The sequence below is a fragment of the Neomonachus schauinslandi genome, unplaced genomic scaffold (genome assembly GCF_002201575.2).
Source record: "Neomonachus schauinslandi unplaced genomic scaffold, ASM220157v2 HiC_scaffold_1005, whole genome shotgun sequence".
Classification (NCBI taxonomy): Eukaryota; Metazoa; Chordata; class Mammalia; order Carnivora; family Phocidae; genus Neomonachus; species Neomonachus schauinslandi.
Genome location: NW_025409695.1, coordinates 1 through 12105, shown reverse-complemented (window position 1 = coordinate 12105; position 12105 = coordinate 1). Strand labels below are relative to the sequence as shown.

The following is a 12105-nucleotide window of genomic DNA, read 5'->3' as shown; positions in this document are numbered from 1 at the left end:
ACAGGACCCGACGGGGAGCTCACCCACCCATAGCTCCTCCTCTAGTCTCCTCTCCTGTGGGCTCTGACCACGTCCTGTTTGCTCTCCCCTAGGTGATGACAGCGCCCAGGGCTCTGATGTGTCTCTCACGGCTCCTCAAGGTGAGACCCCAGAGACCCCGAGTGGGGAAGGGTTAGGGCACTAGGGACAGTGTGTCCGCCCTTTTGTGACTGACCTAAATTGGTGCATGATTTTTTTTCACAGTGTGAGACCAGCTGCCTGGTGGGGACTGAGTGATGCAAGATGTGTTCACACTCCCACTTGGTGACATCAACAACCCCTGACTTCTCTTTCTGCAAAAGGTGCCAGATGTGTCTGTGTTCCTATGAGTACAACGTGAGGACATGAGGAGATTTGCCCACCCTGCCCACCACGACCCCTCCCTATGCTGATCTGCATTCTCTTCCCTGATGTGCTTTCCTGTTCCAGCAGAGGCAGGCCTGGACCATCTCCATCCCTGTCTTTATTTCACGTTGGGCTGAGTACTAATGACTTATTTCCCTATTGGAAATTAGAATCCAGATATAAGTTTTGTTTCCTAATTCTTGGCTTGTGGGGCTGATGAGGTAATAAAAGAGGAAATTTGTAAAGTTGAGACAGCAAATAAGTGAAGCCTGAGAACCTTCCAGAATCCCTGTGTTTACTGTGCTGAGTGTGTTGCAGGTCGGGGCAGGAGAAGGCTGTGAGGAGCCGAGTGGGGACAGGGCCTGTGCCCAGTGGTGCTCAGTGCATCATGGGTGTGACGTGCTCACCCCTCAGCTGGGTCATCTCTCTGCTCCGTGTCCTTGCCCCTTCTGTGGAACCTCGTCTCCCCAGGACCTGTGATCACAGGGACTTGAACGTCCCCTGTCACCAGGACCTTGTGCAGCAAGAGCTTACTGTGACTGGGTCAGTCTACGCTCAGGCCTGGATCAGGTCACAGTCTCCATTTTGGGGTAGTTCTTTTTCAGTGCTCCTCTAGAGCATCAGGCCTGTTCTTGCTCTTGTGTACGAGTTCTTATCCATTCTCCCTGGGTGACCCCGTCGGTTACAGCAGCGGGTGTCCTTTGGGCTGTGGTTCCCACAGGCCTAGGTTGTCCCCTGCACACACGAGTTCTGTGGTATGGAGGGATGAACTTTCAGGTTCATCCATGTCTTCCCCTCCCTCTAGGGCTGTTTTCTAGCTAATTCTTTAGATTCTGGAGGTAGAGAGAGGAGGAATTAGTTTCTCATCCTTATTAAACTTCAGTTAGTTTCTGTCTTCCCTGCTGCTCTGTCCTCTCTCCCCGCCCTTACTTCATTGATCTTAGTGCCGGCTCCGATCCAAGTTCTTGGATTTATAAAGCAGAGTCTAACGTAGATTTCTATGTGTTTGGAGAAAAGGCCCCAAAAAAGCCTCAGTACAGTGTTTCTGAAGAGAGGACTCTGTGTGCCGTGTGTGCAGGAGACATGGTGTGGGGGAGGGGGGGGCTGAGCAGAGAGAGAGAGGGGAGGGCAGCCCTGTGAGAAGAGAGAGGCAGCCCGGATGGCGAGCTGGGCACACGGGGGGCGGGGAGGGGAACTGCCACGGATCAGCTGAGCCTGAGGCGCATCTAGAAGAGGGAGGTCCTCTAGCTGCTCATTCATTCACCTGGTAATTGTCATGTGTCACATACAGGACACGCTATGTTTACATCTGGGACAGCTCAGTGAGACTAAGAAGAGGGAAAACATGCGGCTCTTGTGGAGATTAGTAGTAGTGTAAGGGGCAGCCTGCACTTGACCCTCGGGCAATGCGGGGATGGGGGGCAGTGACCCCCGCGTGCAGTCAGAAATCCAAGTACGGCTTTTGACTCCCTCAAAACATAAGAACTAACAGCCTCCTGGTGACTGGAAGCCTTACTGATAACATGAACTGTCGCTTCACACCTTTGCATGTTACATGTACTATATACTGTGTTCTTACAATGAATGAAGGTAGACAAAATAGTAGAAATCATAAGGAAGAGAAAGTGCGTGGTCAGTACTTACTGTAGAAAAGTCCGCATCCAGGTGCACACGCCCCGTGCAAACCAGTGTCATGCAGAGGTGAACTGTGTACTGTGTAAGCGCAGTAATAAGGGAAGTGTTTACATGGAAGTTGGCAGGAGCTTTGAGGAAGGTGACCCAGAGCACCGTGCTGGGACGGGGACCATGGCTCCGTTACTCCAGGGATCAGGGAGCCTCACTGAGAAGGTGACCTCTGAGAGGTTTGAAGGTCATGAAGGAATCGTGTCAGAGGAGGTCTGGGGGGGGGAGCTCTTTGCAGGCAGGGAACCCCCAGTGCACACGCACTGGGACAGGAGCGCGTCCTGTGTTCACGGAAGGGCGAGGAGGCCACTGGGGCTGGAGCAGAGAGCCGGTGACGTGAGGTCGGATGTCAGCCTCGTCACGGAGGCCTGAGGCTATTAGAAGGGTTTTGAGTTTTCTCTGAGTTACAGGAATGAACAGATCGATGCGATTGACTTTCTTGAGCAGCATCTGTTTGCCTCTGTGCAGAATCGGGAGGTGCAGGGCGAGCGACCAGTAAGGAACCTGTAGGAAACCAGTGCCGTGTCCCAGGAGGGGGATGTGGGCTGTACGTCTGGGATGTGAGGAGGGAAGCTACTAGGAAGTGATTGGGAGCTGGAGATATTCACAGATGGACTTTGCAGCATTTCCTAATGGCTTCATTCTGGGTGGTGAGAAGGAGGAATCAAGGAGGGCATCCAGTGTTTCAGACTGCAAGTAGAAATGTGGGGTGCCTTCCATAGAAGCGGTGAAAATTCTGGAAGGAGGACATCTGGGGAGGCAGCATCATGGACATTCACTTTAAGAATGTTGAATCCGTGGGGCGCCTGGGTGGCTCAGTTGGTTGAGCGACTGCCTTCGGCTCAGGTCATGATCCTGGAGTCCCTGGATCGAGTCCCGCATCGGGCTCCCTGCTCGGCGGGGAGCCTGCTTCTCCCTCTGACCCTCCCCCCCCTCTCATGGGCTCTCTCTCTCTCTCATTCTCTCTCTCTCAGATAAATAAATAAAATCTTTAAAAAAAAAAAAAAAGAATGTTGAATCCGAGATGTGTATTAGAAATGCAGGTGACATTGGCAGTTGGATACAGAGTGCAGGGTAGGAGATTATCTAGGTTGGAGAAATAGATTTGGGAGGTGACACCATATAAATGATGATTAGAGCCTTCATCATAGATGAGGTCACCAAGGGAGAAGAGAAAGGAACAGGACCAAACCCTGCACTCCTCAGGGCTAAGCAAGCTGGTCAGAGTGCACACCCAGAGTGTACTACACAGTCTGGTTCTGCGTCTAGAAGGCACATAGACCAGGGAGGCCCACCCTTCAGTGTGCACAGGAATTTCCTGGACTATGAAGATCTAGACAGTCTGGAGCAGAGCATGAGATTCTGGGTTGATAACAAGGTTGGTGCTGATGCTGCTGGTCTTCAGATCTCACACTGAGTAGCAAGCACATGAAGCAGGATCCCCACATGGCCGTGCATCATCCTCTCCTGTAGGGCTTATTAAGTAAGTGATTCCTGGGCCCATGCCCAACATTCTAAGATGTTAGTCTGGGGAGAGGCCTGAGTATTTGGTAATGAATCCACCAGCAATCCTGGGGCTCCCCCAGGTATGGAAGCACTGAAGTCATTGATGAGAGTCTTCATCATGGGAAGGGGTCTTACAGACACATTTAAATGGTTTTGGGGGGGCACCTGAGTGACATCTGACACTTGGTTTCGGCTCAGGTCATGAGAACTAGCCCACATCAGGCTCTGCACCCAGTGAACAGTCTTCTTGAAATGTTCTCCCTCTCCCTCTACCCCTCTCCTCTTTGTCATGCACACACACTCTTTCTCTCTCTCTCAAATAAATAAATAAATAAATAAATAAATAAATAAATAAAATCCTTAAATTTTTTTTTTGTAGGAAGAAAAATGTAAGACATGCTGTGAGAAACATGTTTTCTCTCTTGTGGGGCACAGCCAGGTGGCAGATTGAGTAAGTAGTTTTTAGCTTAACATAAAATCTCTGCGTTACTGAGAGTGTAGATCTTAAATGTCTGCACCACACAAAAGAAAATGGTAACCATGTGACATGATGCACATGTTAACCATGCTATGGTTGTAATCGTTATCAGTACAGAAATGTATCAATCATCAGGTTGTACCCCTAAACTCACACAAGGGTGAATGTCAATCATATCTCTATAAAGCTGGTAAAAATGTCTGAGATCTTGCTCTTGGAATCTCCTCCCTATGTGGGTTTCTGACTCCTTGGGATACGTACGTACAGTTACAGAGAGACTTAGGGACGGAGAGGGTGTCTGAGGCCTTGTTTTATTTCAAAGAAAGCCACTGAACAGGCTTGAGGCTACACAGCCGGGAGCAGAATCCACGCTGGACCCTCGATGGAGGCCCACATACAGCCAGCACCCTGCTACTGGGTATCGATGCCCCTGTCCACACCACTGACTCCCCTGAGGGAGGACACTGGGCCCTGAGGCTGGGACTGCTATCGCTGCTTCCCTGACCACTGCATGACCCCGCTGTGACACTGCTCGGACCCCCTGCGCCCAATGCATGGATGCTGTCCCAGTGTGTCTGTCACGTGTCCTGAGTCAGAGTCTGGCAGGGGGTCACGTGACTGTTGACGCTTCATGTCACGTCCAACTACAAGAGTGGCAAAGTGGGTTCTCCTCTCTATGGATGGAGGTGGTCTCTGTCCCCAACAAGATTCTTTAAGTGTGGAATTCCTTCATGTGGGAAGAGAGGTACGAGTTCTGGGAACGGACGTTGGGGACCAGGAATGGAAAAGAATGACAAATTTCAGCATTTGGAGCCGTGATCTGAGACTAGAACTTGATCTGGACGCTGTAGGCTGTCAAGTCTGCTTGGATGAAGGAGTGACTCATAAATGGCCTCTTTCAACTTATTCCCCTGATGGTTGTTGGGGGCCCAGCGTTTATCTACTCCAGTTCCTACTCACACGTAAGTGGACTAACATTGTTGGGTGATGAAGTGATTGCTCAACATGTCTTCTCCTGGCCTGGTCTCTTCCTGGGATTAAAAACCCAGATCTGTATCACTTAGATGATCCGCACATATACACTGACAGTTTATGTTTCTTCTTACATGCACATATTTCTAGGGAGAGTGTGCGTAATTTTATTTGGTTTTATGTGGCCTCCACAAAAGTATGAAAACCCGTTCCAGTGTAGACACTATTCTACTTCATCTCTGGTCCACAAACAGCTAATTATCACAGTGTTTAGCAGATCCAATGACATGATAGACATGCTCAGGTTTCCTTGGCAATGACCAGTCTCAGACAGGAGAAGGTAGAGCTTTCTTGCTTACACTCACTTTGAATTTCTCTATGTATCTTTTTAAGGGCTGATTAACAGTTCACAGACCAGTGCTGGCTCACAGAAGACACAAATCATCATTGGTTTAGGTGACTTATACTCCAGCACCTACTCTGGTGCCTAATAAATAGCAGAAATGAAAAACAGTTAATGAGGATTCCATTTCCAGTAACACAGTAGACTAAGGTTTAAGGCTGCCTCCTGTCCACGTGAGGTGATGAGCACTGGGTGTTTTATATGCAACTGAAGAATTACTGAAGTCTACATATGAAACTAATGATGTACTATATGTTGGATAATTGAATTTAAATTAAAAAAATTTTTTAAAAACAAGTCTGCCCCTTCTCCTAGAACAACTAAAAATGATAGAAAAAAAACATAAAATCATCCAAAGTAGAACAAAGTAGAGGGATAGAAAAAAACATAAAATCACCCAAAGTGCGGTAGAACAATCAAGAGAATAATCCATTAGCCCAAAATAAATATGGGCCATAAGCCAGAGAGAACAGTTCTGAGTCTTAGGGCATTTTTCAAATCTAGAAAATCTTAGCTTGGCTTCTGAGGCTCATGAGTCATAAAGAGGAAATCATGCCAAGAGTTTCTTCATGTGAGGAGCAGAAGAAACATCCCCTCCCTAAAAATCTGGGAACCTAAGATTCATATCCTCAGAACAAGGTGACACAAATCAAATCTGTTCTATCTTCAAGTACAAGAACATTCTAAGGAAATTTGCCTTTGAGTCAGGAAAAAGCGAGCAAACAACTATTTCAAAGAATTTGCAGACACGGACTAAGTCGTCTGTGATTTGTAGTCCAAAATTTCTTTACCATTGGCTATTGGGCCAAAATAACTTCATGCCAAGTAGTTTAGTTTATAATTGTCCTGGATTGGTGATGACCCAAAAATTGTAAGAAAGAAATTTCTCTAGGGAAATGTCTATTTAACCTGTGTGTCAAAACACTTACACAGAAAATTGCACAGAGAAAAAAAACAACCCAGGGCAAGAAATGTAAAGTTCACATGGAAGAAAGACTGTGACTAAGTAACTTTAGGGAGAGTGAGTAGTAAAAAGCTCATGAAACTTCAATATTGGAATCATCAAGACATAAAATACAACATGACCAGCATATGATATAAATATATAAACTTATGTTATTTGAATATATATTACGGATATGATATAAAGAAAAAAATCACAAAATTTAAAATATAGAAAAAATGCAAAAGCAAAAGCACCTCTTAAGAAAATAACTACAAAATAGAGTGATTAATGATTAAATATGAAAATATTACAGTTTATTCACTGAATAAGAAGTTTTCAATAAAAGAGGAAGGAGTTGAGGGGCACCTGGGTGGCTCAGCTGGTTAAGTGCCTGCCTTCTGCTCAGGTCATGATCCCAGAGTCCTGGGATCAAGCCCTGCATCTGGGTCCCTGTGCAGCGGGGAGCCTGCTTCTCTTTCCCCCATCCCTCTGCTGCTCCTCTGCTTCTGTGCTCGCTCTCTCTCTCCCTCTCTCTTAAATAAATAAAATCTTTAAAAAGAGAGAGAGAGAAATGAGTGAGGCATGGAAAACAAAAAGCAAAAAGTAAAATGGCATCATAAATCCAACAGTGTCAATATTAACATTACAAGTAAGTTGCTTAAATAAGTCAATCAAAGTGCAGAGTGTTAGACTGAGCACAAAACAAGATCCACCTATGCTGTCTACAGTAGACGCACATGATCTCAGTTACAAATAGATTAAAATCAAAGGGATGGAAAACGTATCTCAGGCAAACAACCGTAAGAAAGCTGGAGTGGATACACTCATTAGCCAAAAGGGACTTTAAAAATGCTACTAAGATAAACAGGATGACTTTATACCGTTAAAATGGTCAAGTCATCAGAAAAATGAAACAATTCTAAACATATATTCACCTAATAATTCAACACCCAAATACATATAAGCAAAACTGACAGAAACTGAGAGAGAAATAGACCATATGACAATAATAGTTAAACTTCAATATATCACTTTCAATAATGGACAGAACAACTATGCAGAGATCAATAAGGATAAAGAAGACTTGAACCATACTATAAAACAACAGTGTAAGTCTGACATTTATAGAACATTCCAACCATGAGCAGAATATACATTCATTTCAAATGCACATGGAGCTTTCTTGAGGATAAGCCCATATCCTAGGCCATTAAAAAAAAAAAAAAACACCTCAGTGAATTTAAAGGGGTAAAAATAATACAAATAGGTTCTCTTATTACAGTGGCATGACACCAGAAATCAATAACTGGAATAAATTTGGGAAACTCACAACTATGCAGAATTAAACAACACACTTCTATATAATCAAAGGGTCAAAGATATCAAAATGGAAATCAGAAAATACTTTGAGATTAATACAAATGAAGACAGAGCCTACCAAAACCTAGAGGGTCCTACTAAAGCAGTGCTGAGAGGGAAATATATAGCTATAAATTATATGAAAAAGGAACATCTCCAATCAATTACGTAAACTTCCACGATAAGTCAAAGAAGAAAGAGGAGCAAACTAAACCAAACGCAAGCAAAAGGAAGGCAAAAATAAAGATTAGAGTAGAAATTAATGAAATAGAGAAAAGAGAATAAAGTAACAATGTAGGGAACTATCTAAATCAAATGTGATCCTTTGATAATCAACCAAACTGACAAATCTTTAACTGGACTCATTAAGAAAAAAAGAAAAAGACAGAGAAATGACCCAAATTACTGGGATCAGCAATGAAAGAGGGGATATTAGGACTGACCACACAGAAATAAAGAGATTATGAGATTACGATGAACAATTACATGCCAAAAAATTAACTTACTTGAACAAAATAGCCAAAAATGCCGAAAGACACAAACGACTAAAGCTGCCTCAAGAATCGGAATATACCTATACCATACACCATCTGAATATGACTATAATAAGGTAGAAGATAGAGTCACTATTCAAAAACTATTCCACATAGGGCACCTGGGTGGCTCAGGTGGTTAAGCGACTGCCTTCGGCTCAGGTCATGATCCTGGAGTCCCGGGATCGAGTCCCATATCGGGCTCCTTGCTCAGCAGGGGGTCTGCTTCTCCCTCTGACCCTCCCCCCTCTCATGTGCTCTCTCATTCTCTCTCTCAAATAAATAAATAAAATCTTTAAAAAAAAAAAACTATTCCACATAAAAGCCCAGTTCCAAATGGCTTCACTTGTGAATTATACCAAATGCTGAAAGAAGTAATAACAATTCTTTACAAACCCTTCCCAAAAGGAGAGGAGGGAACCCAACTCACTCTACCAGGCTAGCATTATTCAGATACCAAAACCAGACAAAGATATCATAAGACAAGAAAACTACAGACCGGTATCTCTTATGAATGTAGATACACACACACACACACACACACACACAGATTTCAACAAAATGTAGCAAATCAAATCTAGCAACATATAAAGAGTTAAATACAAGTCTAATGAAATTTATTCCAGGAATGCAAGATAGGTTAAACATCCATATCAATCAACGTAAAACAGCATATTACTATATTAGAAAACAAAAGCCACATCCTTATCTCAACAGATGAACAAGAAGCATTTGACAAAATCGGACACCCTCTCATGATAAAAACTCAACTAACTACTAACAGAGGGAATTTCTTCAATCTGATTAAAGGCACTTATGAAAACCCTTAAGCTAACATCTTACCTAATGGTGAAAGACGGGTTGTTTTCCTCCTGAGATCAGCACCACGAAAAGGATGTCCACTCTCACCACTTCTATTACACATTGTGTTGGAGGGGACCTCTGGGTGGCTCAATCATTAAGCGTCTGCCTTAGGCTCAGGTCATGATCCCAGGATCATGATCCCAGGTCCTGGGATGGAGCCTGCATCCACTCCCTGCTCCGCGGGGAGTCTGCTTCTCGTTCTCCCTCTGCCTGCCGCTCCCCCTGCTTGTGCTCTCTCTCTCAAATAAATAAAATATTAAGAGGGAAAAAAAAAAGGAAACGCCAAGTGAGGTTGTCAGGCTCGCCTCTTGGTGGGTTCAAGGCAAAAGACTCAATCAAGCCAAAGAGGAGAAAAGGAAGGGTTTTACTGACAAGTAAAGGAGAACACCGCGGGTATTTCCCAAAGCAGTGTCTCCCTGAACAACAAACTAGGGAAGTTTTCAGCTGAGGGTGCAGAGGTCACTTATCCTTCTGATGCAGGACACCTGACCCTTGGTTGGAACTGCTGTCTCTGCTGCTCCTAGCACCCGGATGACACTCAGGCCACTCATGCCAAAATGTCTCTGCACAGACTTAGTGCCGGAGCCCAGAGCCCGCGGCCGCCGCCACATCCCATCAGACCCGCCTTGAAGCAAGTGAGGATGTTAGAGGTACCTTTGCCAGAGCGAGAAATGGAAAATACCGAATTCTAAAAATATCTATTGAAAATGAGAAACTCGTGATCAGATCATGTAGTCAGCCTTCAGATTCCCGGGGGAAGGACTGTGACTCCTTTGTTTTACCCCTCCTGGGGGACAAACAACCGTGCTATATAGTATTCAGGTTAGACTCTCAGAATGCCAGGGATATGAATGGATACTCATTGTCTGGTCTCCAGAACATTCTCGTGATCGTCAAAAAATGTTGTGTGCGGCAACGAGAGCAACTCTGAAAAAGGAGTTTGGAGGTGGCCACGTTAAAGACGAAGTGTTTGGAACAGTAAAGGAAGATGCATCATTACATGGATATAAAAAACACGTGCGGGCACAATCTTCTCCTGCCCCATTGGCTGCAGCTGAGGAAGAATTACGGCAGATTAAAATTAATGAGGTACAAACTGACATGGCTGTGGGCACGAAGATCAACACTACAAGGAGTAGCATTTCCTCTTTCTCAAGAAGCTTTTCAGGCTTTCGAAAAATTAAGTAACAGCTCAACTATGTGCAGTTGGAAACAGACATAAAAACAAAATTATTATTTTGGCCAACACAACAAATACAGAACTAAAAGATTTGCCAAAGAGAATTCCCAAGGATTCAGCACGTTACCATTTCTTCCTGTATGAACATTCCCATGAAGGAGACTATTTGGAGTCCATCGTTTTTATTTATTCAATGCCTGGATAACAGATGCTGTATTCTAGCTGCAAGAGCCCTCTGTTAGAAAATTGTAGAAAGATAACTACAAATGGATGTCATTAGAAAGATCAAGATAGGGGTGTCTGGGTGGCTCAACGGGTTAAGAGTCTGCCTTCAGCTCTGGTCATGATCTCAGGGTCTTGGGATCGAGCCCCACTTCCGGCTACCTGCTTGGCAGGGAGCCTGCTTCTCCCTCTCTCCCTGCCCCTCCCCTCCGCTTGTGTGCTCTCTCTCTCTCTCAAATAAATAAAATCTTAAAAAAAAAAAAGAAGGAAAGATCGAGAGAGACAATGGGGATGAGTTGACAGCAGACTTCCTTTTTGAAGAAGTACACGCAAAGCAGAATGCACATAAGCAAAGTTTTGCAAAACCAAAAGGTTCTGCAGGAAAAAGGAATTTGAAAACTTATTAGGGGTCCAGTTGAAAGTGAAGCCACTGCTGATTAAAATCATTATATTAAGCATTACAATATTAGTTTTTTTAAAGTCCAGCTTTTAGTACGGGAGAACTGTTATATCGCTGCATGCAGGTCAGCTCACCAAGCTTTTGACTTCTGTGTTTTTTAAAAATCAAGGTTACGGGCGCCTGGGTGGCTCAGTTGGTTAAGCGACTGCCTTCGGCTCAGGTCATGATCCTGGAGTCCCGGGATCGAGTCCTGCATCGGGCTCCCTGCTCGGCAGGGAGCCTGCTTCTCCCTCTGACCCTTCCCCCTCTCACGTGCTCTCTGTCTCTCTCATTCTCTCTGTCTCAAATAAATAAATAAAATCTTTAAAAAAAAATCAAGGTTACAGAAGGTTATATACAATGTGCTAGTATTAATTTTCTCATACTGTTTTTTAAGCAGTGTGTGAAAGTATTTTTGAATTGTTACCACTTTTTCATGGAATTCTTCTGGGCACTGTCCTCTCCATTAGAGTGTTTTTCCAACATTATCCAAGACTACAAGGCTATATCAGGCTCAGGATGATTTTGTCTTTCAGTCGTAGGGTAGTTTTAATGTTTATGTTGATACATAGTAGGGAAAAAATTGAACAATGAGAAAAGCTCCTGTGTTTTGAATTTACCAACTCATGGGCAGTGGCCAACAGCCAGGCCGCGTGGTCAGGCAGCAGGGCAATGGAAACAAGGTCTATTAAAGGGATAACCACATGGGGGCCGGACCCTCGATCACTACCGGAATTTGAGGGGCGCATTAAAGGAGGACATGTTGATGCTCATCACAAGAACCACCTTCTGAGTTTGGAAGTTGACTGAAATGGATGAGTGGGTATCCTGGTGTCGTCCTCTCTTGAGGTAGCCACATAGGTCAGTGAAATAAGGGGACAGTGGGGGCTGTGGCAATGCAGAGAAGGGCTGAAACTCTATAGTCCACTTGCATCCTCTGTGGCCCCAAATACCAAAAAGAACTGTTCTGGCTGCCAACCAAACTGTAGGAAAGCCTTGACCGTAGCTGGCAAGTCAGAGCAGTACCGGTAACCCCGAGGGGCTACAAATGGGCCTTGACAGGAACTCGTATTCTGGACTGGGCTTTGCTCACCCAGTGGTAGATGCAACTGGTCAGAGTGCTATTAAAAAAAAAA

The 12105-nt window shown here is 44.6% G+C and overlaps 1 long non-coding RNA gene and 1 pseudogene across 1 annotated transcript; both read left to right on the top strand.

Moving 5' to 3' along the window:
• The first annotated feature begins 92 nt into the window (after positions 1-92).
• On the top strand, positions 93-634 carry LOC123323804. The gene is made up of 2 exons (XR_006539536.1): positions 93-140; positions 244-634. It is a non-coding gene; the product is annotated as an uncharacterized LOC123323804 (long non-coding RNA).
• A 1164-nt stretch (positions 635-1798) lies between these two features.
• Positions 1799-11020, top strand: LOC110579691 (annotated as a pseudogene).
• The last annotated feature ends 1085 nt before the right edge of the window (positions 11021-12105 follow it).